At 46.9% G+C, this 13,902-nt stretch overlaps 1 protein-coding gene across 5 annotated transcripts in view; it reads right to left on the bottom strand.

Moving 5' to 3' along the window:
• The window catches only part of LOC137384237 (myosin-16), a 246,035-nt gene that overhangs the window by 103,020 nt on the left and 129,113 nt on the right, over window positions 1–13,902 (bottom strand). The gene's annotated exons all lie outside the window — the stretch shown is intronic.

Genomic DNA, 13,902 nt, shown 5'->3' with positions numbered 1-13,902 from the left:
TTTAACAGGTCAGGTAGCAAAGGCATTGTGGATTAAGATAGATTTTGACCTTCTACAATACTGTAAAGTGACTCACTATCACCCAGTTTACACTATCGTACAAGGTCAAAATTATCTCCCACTTCGAGAGTATAGAGCATTCAGACAGGAAGACATGACAATGCCTTAACAGACTAACATACAGCTACATGGAAAAGCACATCTAAGAACTAACACACAAGGAACTGCATCCCAGTCACTAAAGGTGGGCATCTGGGGAGAATGGGAAAGCTTGAATCGACAGTACTCTTTAATTTGATGAATTTAATGACTACACCTATCTTTTTTCTCCATTCAATATACTCCAAGTAACTACTGATTGCTGTCTCCTAGCACTGTCTCACATGAGGAAAGGAATAGCCCTGGGATCCAGGTCAGATATGGAAATAGCCCTGCCAAACAGCTTATTTCTCTTTGCATTTAGATCTGAACAACAGTGCTTGGTGCTGGTATGCCTGTTCATTGTTTTATAAACATCTCTTACTGCTACTTGCTGGAAGCTACACAAGGTGGAAAGTACTTCTCACAGAGTGACCCCTGACCCTGTCAGAAGGAGTCTTGTCTTTCTTGCTGCTAGCAAAGTAGGGCACAGTCAATCAACTAATGGCTTGTCTGCGCAGAGTTTCACATGTTTTTGTTCCCCCTCAGAAACAAATCATTTTGACATATATTCCTCAGTAGAGTAACAGAGAATCCTTTTAAGGCTATGAAGTGCAGCACTGAAGATGATAGTTACATGTGGGCTTGAGGTAAAATACTGCATGGTTTTGAAATTGCTAGGGTGACAGATGGCCCTAAGTCCTAATAGCAATTTCGACCTTGCCCCAAATGTCTATAGTTAGGAACAAAGGAACAGAAGTAGGCCACTCGGCCCTTCGAGTCTGTTCCACCATTCAATTAGATCATGGCTGATCTGTACCTTAACTCCAACAACCCCACTTTGTTCTGTAACCTTTACTAACTTTGCCTAACAAAAATCTATCAATCTTGCTTTTGAAATTTTTCATATACTCCAAGCCTCACAGGTTTTTTTGAGAGATAGAGTTCCTGATTTCCACTACCCTTTGTGTAAAGAAGTCTGCCTGACATCACTCCTGAATGGCCTGGCTCTATGTTTAAGCTTATTTTATGCTGCCTTGTTCTGGACCTTCCTACCAGAGGAAATAACTTCTCTGTATCTAGCCTATCAAATCCTTTAATCATTTTAAACACCTCAATTAGATTACCCCCTAATCTACATTTTAGGTCATTCAAAATAATCCCATAACTACAGCTTGGAATGGGATCTAGGGTGGGAGCTAAGGATGAATGAGAATGCTACATTGCCACAATTCCACCGGCAGAGTGGAACTATCGGAATTTCTTCCCCAAAGTGTCTCCCAATACACCAGAATTTTATACAACAAGACAGAACTACAGACTATCTTCATTTTGTAATAATTATACATGTTTAAAATACTTATGGATTTGTCATAATAATTGAACTTGGAATATTATGGTCGATCATATCAGCATATCGGAGGAAGCAGCCATGGCTCAGGGTGTAGTACTCTCGCCTCTGAGGGTTGTAGGTTCAAGGCCCACTCCAGAGACCTAAGTACATAATCTAGGCTGTGACACTCCCAGTGCAGCGTTGAGAGAGTGTTACACTGTCAGAGGTGCCATCTTTCGGATGGGATATTAAACTGAGGCCCCATCTGCCCACACAGGTGGATGAAGAAGACTATTCCGAAGAAAAATGGGGAGTTCTCCCCGGCGTCCTGACAAATATTTATTAATCAACCAACATCTCCAAAAGCAGATTGTTTGGTCATTATCCATTGCTTTTTTGTGGAACTTTGCTGTGTGTAATTCCTACATTACAATGCGGACTGCTTCACACAGGTACTTTATGGGCTGTAAAGCTCTTTGAGGAAATTGCTCTTTCTTATATGAATGCAAGAACATGTCATTGGGCTCGGCAGTGGTCATCCTATCTATTAGATGCTGCAATTGTACGCACTGCCCTCCCACACTACTGGCAATGCTAATTTCAGGGTAGACAAAAAGAAACTCTGTGACCAGTTTCAAGCAAACCCCTGGGAAGTCCTCCCTGACTCCAGAAGGACGTCTGTCAAGTGATTGCATGCAACTAATATAAGTCTTGCACTTGTCTAGCAATGAAGGCTCTTTGCACGATAATGAATGTGCAACTTTCAGGCACTTTGCAAAATAATTTGGAATGAGTTCACTTTATAAGTTGGCTCTGGATTTATGGTTCTGTCAGTCTAAATACATTTTTTTGCACAAATGCTTGTTTTTGGCTTTGGCAATAAGCCGATAATGCTGTGCCCAGTATCTCACACTGATAAGAGAAGGTTTGGATGCAACTTTTTTTTTAATTGGAGGTTTTACAGGAATGTGATTTACTACTTAAACAATTGTAAATTTTAGGAAATAATAAGAGTAATAGAGATTCTATCTCTTATACAAACACCTGTTAAAAGTGTAGCAAATATACTGTCAGCAGTTTCTCTCCTGTCATACCCTGTGTTATCTCACCTCAGCACTACGACAGAAGATTAAAAAAGATCACTTATATTATGACAAATTGAATAACATGAAAGAGGCCTTGATTTTAGCTCCAGGGTAAAGCTGGGCTGAGGGTACCTTTTCAAGTAGCACAGGGCAGGACTGTCAGAGGCACTGATCGATTGTTATAATTAAGCTGTGGAATGTGCTGGAGATGCTACTCGTCAGAAATCAAAGGCAAAGGATCCAGATGAGATAATGGGAAATTCATTTCCAATTAACTCCACTTTCAGGACTGCATCAAAATACACTTGGCCTACTAAAGAATGAATTAACTTCAATTTGCTTAAACTTCACATCTATCAAGATCTTTTGAAGACCTCTCAATTTTTTGGTTTCCTTTGAAGTGTATATCTGGCATTGTTGAGTTTTGAGTGAGTAAAAGTCTAAGGTTGGGATTTTATCTGGGCGACGGAGGTCTCGATGTCTGGCAAAAGCACCACCGAGAACCCTGTGGTGCCTCTTCTGTGGGAGGTCCGCTGAATCAAGTGCCAATTAAGGTACTTAACTGGACAGCGGCGGGTCTTCCACGGGATCAAGGATCCCGGCAATGGAAGTCCCAATCTCTGAGAGTTGCTGGCCAATCAGAGGCCGGCAGCTCTGTAACTGGGCAGTGCCACTGGAGAGGCGGTGACTGCTGCTGGTGGAGCACCCACCCGAGGCCGAGGAGCGGCGCTCGACCCAGGCCACAGGTAGATCAGGGAGGGAGGGGTCTCGTGGGGTGGAGGTTGTGGGGCAGGGGTGTGTAGGGGGGGGGTCAGAAGCAAGTGCAGGGGGTGGCTCTCAGCAGGCACCATCTCTCGTTCAAGTACGAAGTGCCTTTTAACAAGGGACCCCACTCCCCACCCTTCCACTGGAACTGGCAAGCAGCCCACAGTTTTTCTCGCCCTGCTTCCCGTGCGGCGACAGGGCCGTCTGACACACAGCTAATTCTGGCGGCGACAGGAAGAGGCCCTTAATTAGGCATTAATTGCCCAGTTAAGGGCCTCAATTGGTGGCGGGGCGGGAAGGCCGTTCTCAGCCCCTCCTGCCCTGGCCTTAATTTCAACGGTGGCTGGAAGGTGGTGCTGCTGCCCCCCTCCGCCACCATCCCGCCTGATTACATTGTCAGGCAGACTCCCCACCTGCCAAGACTGAGGCACACATGATTTCGCCACATGAACATTTAAACTTAAAATTGCAAACCCCTGACTGGAAAGACATTTGCATAGTAACTAGCAGAGTTGGAACCAGGGACCATGCCCTGACCCATTCAACAAACAATGGACTTTTGATTACCAGATGTTGAAGGTGGGAGGAGCGAGCATTCCAGGTTGACTGCTAAGATAGCAGAATCCACAAACACAGAAGAAGTGGTCACACCAGTTTTAGTCACATGACCAGCTGGCTGTTGAGATTTGAACTTTCAACAAGGAATTTTGAACTCAGACATAGCTGTGTGCTCATGAGTAAAGAAGATCTCTCCTGGAACTGAAGCAAGAATTACCTCCTCTCCTGTCTGCCTGCCTCCATCTCTTCCCCACAAGAACTGAGACAGAAAACTTTCCTACGTGAACAAGGTTTACAAAGAACACTGGACCCTAATGAAACGCAAGACCATATCTTCAATCACAGACTACAGTGAGCCCGAGAAACAGTAACAAGATATTGCCTCAAACTGTTCTACTTATCTTTTCTTCTGCTCCTTTATGTCTCTATTTGCATGTGTGTATCACGTGTGCATGCTAGTGTGGGCGCGTCGGATATCCATAGGCGTTAACCGGATTAGAGTTTAAGTTTAAGTTTTAATAAATGTCATCTTTCTTCTTTAAACCAAAGAAAGCCTGTTTGTGCTCATTTCTTTGCCTTATAATTAGAAAGTTGTGAACAAGGATTCACAAAGGGGGCGCTCAAAACACAGTGTGTTTAAAATTAAACCCTGTGACAATAAGATCAGGTGAAGACAGCAAAAGACCCTGAGACACATTCCTCACCTGGTCGTAACAATATGCTCTCCCTGCCTCCAAACCTGCTGTGGTGGGGGAGAGCATGAAATTCCCCTCTAAAAGTGAAAATAAGATTCAGAACTCCTGCTTTTCCATAAACAACCAAAACAATTCAATCATCCTTACTTCAAAGGAACCTAAATTGTGCACATTCAAAATCATCAGCACAGGCTAATTTATATTACACACTACCTCCAATCGTTGTGTTGTTACAGAAACCCTGTAGCTTCAGTGTCCCGGGAGGTACAGGACAAAATAGGTCTGCTTTATCGGGCAAAACAAAACAGATGCCAAATGTTAATGGTTAGGCCTGGGACTGCAGACAGACTGCACTCTCCGGCCTCTCATACAGGTCAGCATTGAGAAAGTCACATTTCTGACGAGTGCAAACCCCCCCCACAAAACCCGGGAGGAACTGCAGCCAGCAAGCTCACGTCATGAAAGTACTTATGTGATAACTTTAAATATGCAATTGCAAGCTTTGAACGACTCCATATGCCCAAATCTCCCAGTGTGCGAAGCTGTTCCTATGTTGCTCAAACAAACCTTCAGAGCTTAACAAGTGTGCAGCAAACCTAGAAAGCAACAGCTACAAAACCCTCCAAAGTCAGAATATTTATGGATGGTGGAATTCATTAACGGCCTGTATATTCTCGACTGTAAATTTATCTCATGACTTGTTAGATGTTGCCATCTTGAATTCAGAACAGTTAATAAACTGCAAAAAATTCACTCGTGGAGTACTTTGAGATGTTTTGATGTGCTAAATGCAAGTGTCATGTTAGAACTGCCAACAGCAAGCATTCCCTTATTTTTGACTGTGTATTTATTACTTTATTAGAGAGAATAAGTGCACATGAGGGACAAAGGAGTGGAAGGATACATTGGCAGAGTTAGATGAAGTCAGGCGCGAGGAGGATCGGGTGAAGCATAAACACCAGCATCGAACAGTTGGGACTGTTTCTGTGCTGTAAATGCGATGCAATTCTAATAATACAAACAAAATTCTTCTCACACCTGATATGTAAATGTAATCTATTTTCATTAAGAGTCATCAGGTATGATTGCCCCTTGTTCTGTTTATTACCAGAAGCCTTGATTGGTTTAATAAGAGTCAGTTGCCTGTTCTTCTGCTGGATTTAAATTATCGCACTGCCTACAAAAGCAGCCTGGAGGCAAAGTACAACATGCAGCAGTTTATCCTAGCCTTGCTGGAGGTGAATCAACACATGTGATAAACCTAACTAGGTGCCAGTGTTGGTGCTGGATGTCCTGAGCTGCCATTTTGGTTGGGCTAAGCTCTCGTGGACAGTTTTCCACATCATTCACCTCTATGGACTTTGTCCTGAAAGTGACATTTGAGCTACAGAGTGTGTCCGACCTCAAGTGGTTGCTTCAGTGTTCCCACTAGTGCTCTAAATCCTGCCACGCCATGGAAACAGGAAAAATTCACCATAACAGACGGGCTTGGCGTTTCCCACTGATAACACATCGACAGGTATTTTATGTGGCTGAAAAGTCAGGGGCGAGCCTACCTCTGCTGGGCCTGGAAGCCACACAGTGGTATCGTGTGGCTCAGGCCCCTAATTGGCCCTGAGGGGGTCTTCTGAGGCAGGAAGACCCACCTCCAGGAGCTGCCGGCCAATCAGCGGGCTAGCAGCTCTTCAGTCCCAGCAACGTCACCAGGAGTGGTGGCTACTGCTGGGACTGCACTCAGCCAAAAGAGGACTGTGGACGCCAGCACCGAAAGGTGAGTGGGGTTTCAGGCCTCGCCAGGGAAAATCGACTGACTCCAGCAAGGGGAATGGGGGTCAATTAGGAGCATGGATTGGGGAGGTCAGGGCCTAAGCAGCTTAAGGCACGGCCGCCATGATGGAGTGATACTTACCTGGCAGGGGAGAGACCATGATCAATGGGCTTTGATCTTGCAGGTGGTATTTTTTTGACTGTTGGGTTTTCTGGGGGGGTTTCAGCGCCATTTTCACGGCATTTCGTCCTTTGGGATTGGAGATCGACCGTGATTGTTGTTTTCCTGTTGGTTGAGGTTTTACTGCCTGTCCCAGGAAGGCTTCAAGCAAAAATGGCTGCAACTGACACCAGAACTCCAGGCCAGGGGGTGCGTAACACCATTAGGGTGGTGGTGAAGGATAGCGAAGGAGGTGCACCCATGAACTGTGCCTTCTTCAAAAATAAAATCCTGATTGATTGCTGTGGGTTCCAAGCTGCGAAGATTTTCTGTCTGCAGGACTTCACCAGCAGTGGCTATTTCAATGTGACGTTCAAGAACGTGGTGGGATGCATCAAGTTCCTGAAGGTGTTCAAGGAGAAGGGAAACCAGGTGCCGCTGTCAATCCTCACAGTGGAGCCACTCTTCACGCTGCCATCGCAACAGAACTGGGTGGTGACAATCCACCTCTACAACCCCAGGTTCCTGTCGTGGATGTGCTCACCTTCCTCGCCAGGTACGTCGAGGTGGCTGGGAGCAGCACCGAGGTCAAGGACCCCTTTGGGATTTGGACCAGCAAGCAGCAGGTCAAGGTGACCTTGAAGGTGGATGTCAAAGGAGCCATCGTCCATTCTCCCTCCAGCTTTGCTATCAGGGGAAGTAGAGGCTTCTTGATCTACACGGGGCAGCCCAGAGTTTGTTGGACTTGTGGCAAATCTAGTCATGTGGTGGCCAACTGCAGCAGTCATCTGCAAGAACTGCAAACAGGAAGACCATCAGACAAAGGACTGTAAGCAGACTAAGTGCTGCAACTTGTGTGGTGGGGAAGGCCACCTCTACAAAACCTGCCCCAAATGCTGCCTCAGTTACACACAGGCAGCAAGGTCCAAGGAGGAAGGAACGGTGAACGCGCCTGGTGCTGTGAAGGAGAAAACCAATCCTTCCCGCAGCGAGGAAAATCCATCTAAGAAGGAGAAGTATGGCGAGGCAGCTGCAACAAGCAACCAAACATCTACACCGTGCCTGGAAACTCCTCCTCAGATAGAATCAATGGAGGAGGAGCCAGCAGAGGGACAAACCGGTGAGTGGCATGTGGTCAAAAGGAAAACCACAAAGAAGCCCCCCAAAAAGACACAGATCACCACTCAAACCAGTGGCAAGAGGAGGCTAACATCTGAGACAGTCTATGGCAGCAGCTCCTCATCGGATGAGGAAGGGCCGAAAAGATGGCACCTATAAAATAAGCGTCAGAACGCGAAGAGCAGCGAAATGTCCAGCGCACTCCAGCTCTGGGAAGCCGGGAGCAGTACATCCTCGAGGAGAAACAGAGGGGAAAGACACCACCGGCAGAGAACAGTTCAAACCTCGCTGCCTCCAAGACTCCCCCGATGTCACCCCAGCGGAACAAAGCTCCCGTGAATGACCAGAGGGTTTTCTGAGACAACAACAGCTTGCGCACACTATGGATATGCAGGAAAATACCCAAGGACTGGGATAGTAAGGACACCTGATGTAGTAAGCAACAACCAGCTTTAAATGGGTATAAAGACTGCTTCCATTAACATGCGTAGCGTTAAATCTACTATGCGATGTGTTTCGACCTTGGTTTACCTTGCCAAGGTCAAAGCCGACCTACTGTTTCTGCAAGAGTGTGGAATACCGCACCTCAGCACTTAGCACTCAGCAATGGTTGCCATGGGGGTCCCCTGGGCCATCGATCTGGTCAGGGGAAATGATTTGCGTTCCTCTGGATATTCTGCTGCATAGAGGCAACTTCACCATCTCTGAAGTTAAGGAGGTGGTGGGCGGTCGTCTCCTTGTAGCAGACATAATGTACAACAATGCTCCGCTCCAGTTAATCAATGTGTATGCCCCAGTTCAATGCAGCAAGCGGCTGACCGTCTTCCAGCAGCTCCCACTGCTGTTGGCAATGTCCAGGCCGGTCATTCTAGGCGGTGACTTCAACTGCATCATTGATGTAGCTGGACGATCCAGCAGCGATGACAGCAAACTGGATGCTACGTCCATATTCCTAATGCAAACAGTAAAAGATGCCAAGCAACCCTGCAGATGGAGTGCAGTGTAGATACAACTGGTCAAGACTGGACGGGTCTGTTCATTCCAGGATTGACTTCCTGTTTGTGTCCCGTGCATTCATGGTCAGATCTACTAATGTCAAGCTGGTGTTCGACTCTGACCACTGCATCCTACTGGCCAACTGTCACTTACAGGATGACCAGCAGGTTGGCAGGGGGACCTGGAAGCTGAATGTCATACTGCTGACCCCAGAGAACCTCGAGGAACTCAAAAGGGATTACAAAGGTTGGAGAACCGTGAAACCCCTCTTTGAGCCTCTGGTGCACTGGTGGGAAGCAATCAAGGCGAACATCAAGAGGTTCTTCATGCACAAAGGTGCTCAAAGGGCAAGAGAAAGTCAGAGGCAAGTGTCCCGACTCCAGAAAAGAATGCAGAATCTGCTGCTGCTGCAGTTAATGGGGGTTGAGGTCTAGGAGGATCTCCAAGAGGTGAAGAGCCAGCAGGTCTCGCTCTTTGCCACGGAGACCACCAACATAATCTTCCGGCCCAGAGTCCGCTCCATTGAGCAGCTTGAGACGTGCTCACGTTTCTTCTTCCAAAAGGTAGAGAGAGAAAGCTCTGTGATCGGCAGCCTGCAGGAAGAGGACAGCTCGGTAATGTCATTGCAGTCTGACATATTAAGGATTAGCAAATCCTTTTCATAGAGTCATAGAGTTATAGAGCACAGAAACAGGCCCTTTGACCCACCGTGTCCGTGCCAGCCATCAAACCTATCTATTCTAATTCTATTTTCCAGCACTTGGCCCGTAGCCTTGTACGATATGGCATTTCAAGTGCTCATCTAAATACTTCTTTAATGTTGTGAGGGTTCCTGCCTCTACCACCCCTTCCGGCAGTGTGTTCCAGATTCCAACCACCCTCTGGGTGAAAAGATCTTTCCTCAAATCCCCCATAAACCTCCTGCCCCTTACCCTAAAGCTATGCCCCCAGGTTATTGACACCTTTTATGCTGGACTGTACGATGTGAAGCCCACAGACAGCATGGTCAAAGCCTTCCTGTACATAGATGATGTTGCCATTTTCTGCTCGGATCCGTGGTCCGTTTGCAGACTGATGAGCATCTGCGACTAGTTTGAACTGACCTCGGGAGCCAAAGTAAATTGCGGTAAGAGTGAGGCCATGTTCTTTGGGAACTGGGCCGACCGATCCTTTGTTCCCTTTACCATAAGTTCAGACTACCTGAAGGTGCTGGGGATATGTTTCGGAGGGGCTGGGGCATACGCCAAAACTGGACGGAGCGTAAAAGAACAAAGAACAAAAGAAAAATTACAGCACAGGAACAGGCCCTTCGGCCCTCCAAGCCTGCGCCGATCCAGATCCTCTATCTAAACATGTCGCCTATTTTCTAAGGGTCTGTATCTCTTTGCTTCCTGCCCATTCATGTATCTGTCTGGATACATCTTAAAAGACGCTATCGTGCCCGCGTCTACCACCTCCGCTGGCAACGCGTTCCAGGCACCCACCACCCTCTGCGTAAAGAACATTCCATGCATATCCCCCCTAAACTTTTCCCCTCTCACTTTGAACTCATGACCCCTAGTAATTGAATCCCCCACTCTGGGAAAAAGCTTCTTGCTATCCACCCTGTCTATACCTCTCATGATTTTGTACACCTCAATCAGGTCCCCCCTCAACCTCCGTCTTTCTAATGAAAATAATCCTAATCTACTCAACCTCTCTTCATAGCTAGCACCCTCCATACCAGGCAACATCCTGGTGAACCTCCTCTGCACCCTCTCCAAAGCATCCACATCCTTTTGGTAATGTGGTGGCCAGAACTGCACGCAGTATTCCAAATGTGGCCGAACCAAAGTCCTATACAACTGTAACATGACCTGCCAACTCTTGTACTCAATACCCCGTCCGATGAAGGAAAGCATGCCGTATGCCTTCTTGACCACTCTATTGACCTGCGTTGCCACCTTCACGGAACAATGGACCTGAACACCCAAGTCTCTCTGTACATCAATTTTCCCCAGGACTTTTCCATTTACTGTATAGTTCACTTTTGAATTGGATCTTCCAAAATGCATCACCTCGCATTTGCCCTGATTGAACTCCATGTGCCATTTCTCTGCCCAACTCTCCAATCTATTTATATTCTGCTGTATTCTCTGACAGTCCCCTTCACTATCTGCTACTCCACCAATCTTAGTGTCGTCTGCAAACTTGCTAATCAGACCACCTATACTTTCCTCCAAATCATTTATGTATATCACAAACAACAGTGGTCCCAGCACGGATCCCTGTGGAACACCACTGGTCACACGTCTCCATTTTGAGAAACTCCCTTCCACTGCTACTCTCTGTCTCCTGTTGCCCAGCCAGTTCTTTATCCATCTAGCTAGTACACCCTGGACCCCATGCGACTTCACTTTCTCCATCAGTCATGGTAGAACATAAACTGAGCATGTCGGAGCAGCATTCTCTCTCCATTGTGGGTAAGAACCTGGTCATCAGGTGCGAGGCACTCACGTTGTTACTGTACATGGCGCAGGTCTGGCCCATACCCTATTCTTGCGCCATGGCGGTCTCCCGAGCCATCTTCCGCTTTATCTGGAGATTGAAAATAGATCATGTTCGCACGGACACAATGTTCAAACCTCTGGATAAAGGTGGAAAAAACGTACCCAACGTTGCCCTCATCCTGATGGCCACCTTTGTGTGCAGCTGCATCAAGCTGTGCGTAGACCCCAGTACGCAAACACCAAGTGTCACCGGGTGCTGAGGTTCCATAGGTCTCCGGTGTAGCAAAGGATGGGTCTGGCCACATTGCCGCGGAATGCTCCATCCAGTTGGACCATGCCATACCACCTAGCCTTCGTGGAAATGTTCGTGCAGAAAAACATCTCTGACCACCAATCCATCAGGCAGTGGTCTGCACGGAATGTCCTCAAGGCCCTGCGGGAAAAGGTGATAGTGGATCCTGTCGGATGGTTCCCTGAGCAGACCGCCAAAGTCATTTGGCAGAATGCCTTGTCACCAGAACTTTCAAACAAGCACCAAGACATAGCTTGGCTGGTGGTGAGAAGGGCCCTCCCCGTCAGGTCCTTCCTGCACACCTGGAGTCTCATCCCCCTCCGCACGTTGCTCTAGAGGTGACTGTGGTGGGGAAGAGACAGTTGCCCACCTCCTTCTGGAATGTGTCTTTGCAAAGCAGGTATGGAAAGAGATGCAGTGGTTTTTGTCGAGGTTCATCCTGAGCAGCTCTGTAACACAGGAGTCCTGCTCTACGGACTGTTCCGAGGGACGCACACTGAGATAAACATCAACTGCTGCTGGAGGACCATCAATTTGGTGAAAGACACTCTTCGGTCTGCCTGAAACTTGCTGGTGTTCCAGTGCAAAGTGTTGTCCACCACCGAGTGTTGCAGACTGGCACATTCCAAGGTCCAGGATTACGTGCTGAGGGATGCACTAAAGCTTTGGGCAGCCACGGCAAAGGCTCAATGGGGAAAGACCACTGTGTAAGGTCCTCCCACCAAGATGAACTGAGGGACTGGAACTGATGTTAAAAAAAACCTCGGGCTGTATGCACCAAAATATGTTTTTGCTCTGTAATGCAAATGTGCACTGCATGTAAAATGGAATGGGAAATGTTGGGAGGCAACTGAAGTTCTGTATCCAAGGAAACTGATTTCCTTTGCACTTCTGGAATGTCAAATTGGAACTATTTTGTAATTGTTTTTTTACAGATTTTTAGGAATATAGTATATTTTTGAGGGAAAAAGTGGTGCTCTGGTGGTGGCAACTTGTATTGCTGTGGGTCCTTCATGGGGCACAGGGTGCCCGATCAGGAGGGCCCCCCACCCCCCCAAGCTCGCAAGGAGGCCGTCAGGTATTACTGGGCAGCCATCCAGTGTTGAAATGCCCGGCCATAGCTGCTAAGATACCAGTGGCAGTGGGAGGAGGCCCTTAAGTGGAAATTAGTTGGTTGGTTAAGGGCCTCAATTGGCTTTGGGCAGGCAAGCCATTTTCAACCTCCTCTGCTGCTGTTAAAAAGGCAGCGGGGTTGGATTGGTGATGGGAACAGCAGCCTCGCTTCCCACTCAATGTTACACCATTACCCCCCACCCCCCCCGCCCCCAACACTACCCTCCACCTCCAGTCCACCCTGTGGGGTAGGGGATTAGGGGAGTAGGGGAGTGGGGGGAGGCATAAAGTTCCAACCTCCCTAAAACAGCTTTCATTTTGGATTGCCAAATTCAACTGGGCCTGCATTTCAACAGAGTGGTGCCAGAGATCAGAAACCTGTCTCAGCTACTGAAATGACACTATAAAGAAAGAACTTGTACTTATATAGCTAGTTTCACAACCTCAGGGTGTCCTAATTGGACTTCACAGCCAATTATGTGCTTCTGAAATGTAGTTATTCTTGTAATGTCAGGAAATGATGATCACCTTTTGCAAAGCGAACTGATGGTGTCACTTTTCCACATGTGCATGCAAATGTGGCCCAAGGGCATGAAAAATCTTCCAGTAGCAGTAATTTAGGTCAGAACAATAACACCAGCAGGTATGCAACAACATAGCAGCTGGCACTCCCACAATAGAAGGAAAGAACATGCATTTATATAATAAAAGCAAAATATTGCGGATGCTGGAAATCTGAAATAAAAACAAGAAATACTGGAAATACTCAGCAGGTCTGGCAGCATCTGTGGAGAGAGGAGCAGAGTTAACGTTTCAGGTCAGTGACCCTTCTTCAGAACTGATGCTGCCAGACCTGCTGAGTATTTCCAGCATTTCTTGTTTTTATATGCATTTATATAATTCCTTTCACAACCTCATGATATCGCAAAGGGCTTAACAGCCAATTCAGCATTATTTTTGATGCGCAGTCGCTGCTGTAATGGAGGAAACACTGCAGCCAATTTGCAACTAGCAAGGGTTTACTGATAGCAATGAGGTAATGATGTTTGTAAGACAAAATGACTTGCACGTGAAACACTTTAGGACCTTTTGTGAAGGTGTTGACTCAGACTGGGTACCATTCTACTACAGTCAACAGTCCTAATACTTAATCTAAAGGGCCATTCTTTATATGTGAGTCTCAATGGCCATTGGCAAGAGGCTATATGATTGAGACAGGCATCAAACAAAGTCTGACTGTATGGCATCATCTAATTGAATGTCTGAACAGTTTTGAGGTGCTGAATAGCCTACTCCTGTTCCTATCATCATTAAACTTCCAATAACACATGAAGTGGGCAGATTTCATGTCTCTCCTGCCGATGCCAATTGTCGTGTTTCGACCATTGCCTC

This window comes from Heterodontus francisci, chromosome 26 (assembly GCF_036365525.1).
Source record: "Heterodontus francisci isolate sHetFra1 chromosome 26, sHetFra1.hap1, whole genome shotgun sequence".
Taxonomy (NCBI): domain Eukaryota; kingdom Metazoa; phylum Chordata; class Chondrichthyes; order Heterodontiformes; family Heterodontidae; genus Heterodontus; species Heterodontus francisci.
The sequence above is the reverse complement of the archived record's forward strand: the minus strand, read 5'-3'. Positions and strand labels throughout refer to the sequence as shown.